The sequence below is a fragment of the Erinaceus europaeus genome, chromosome 12, assembly GCF_950295315.1.
Source record: "Erinaceus europaeus chromosome 12, mEriEur2.1, whole genome shotgun sequence".
Taxonomy (NCBI): domain Eukaryota; kingdom Metazoa; phylum Chordata; class Mammalia; order Eulipotyphla; family Erinaceidae; genus Erinaceus; species Erinaceus europaeus.
Genome location: NC_080173.1, coordinates 40,265,495 through 40,266,081, shown reverse-complemented (window position 1 = coordinate 40,266,081; position 587 = coordinate 40,265,495).

The following is a 587-nucleotide window of genomic DNA, read 5'->3' as shown; positions in this document are numbered from 1 at the left end:
TCTCCAGTCTTAAATATATACATCAGAATTGACATTCACTTACGAGCAGGAGCCAAAGACCAAGGTGGACAGCTGACCTGAGTCTGACTCAGACATGGCTGAGGTGTGGTCTCAGCTGCATTTCCTCTGCCAGGCCTGGGGTGGTCTGCCGTGGAGAACTATATGGATAAACCCTTCACATATCCAGAGTATTGGGGCCCGGCTTGGACCACCCAGGCCAAGGCCACCACTCCATGTGGTTCTGGTTTCAGGAACTCACAGGCCCTAAATAGCACAGACTTGGTATCTCTCCATTACCTCTGCTGCCATCAAGTGGGGACTTGAGCTTCACCTGTGAAGTAGGGATGTGACAGTACCTGCTCTCACACAGTTGAGTGAATGGGGTTAGTGTGTGCAATGTGGAGAAGCCAGTACCCCATTATGACAGTGATCTACTCTATCTGGACAGGTGCAAGGACTGGTAGCTTGAAACTCCACCTGCCTCTTTTCTACTTGCCCTGGACCCAGCAGAAGGCACCTATCTAAGTGCCAGGCCAGGAAGACTCTCAGGTTCCCTAAGCAGGGAACAGGCACATTATATAGCCCTG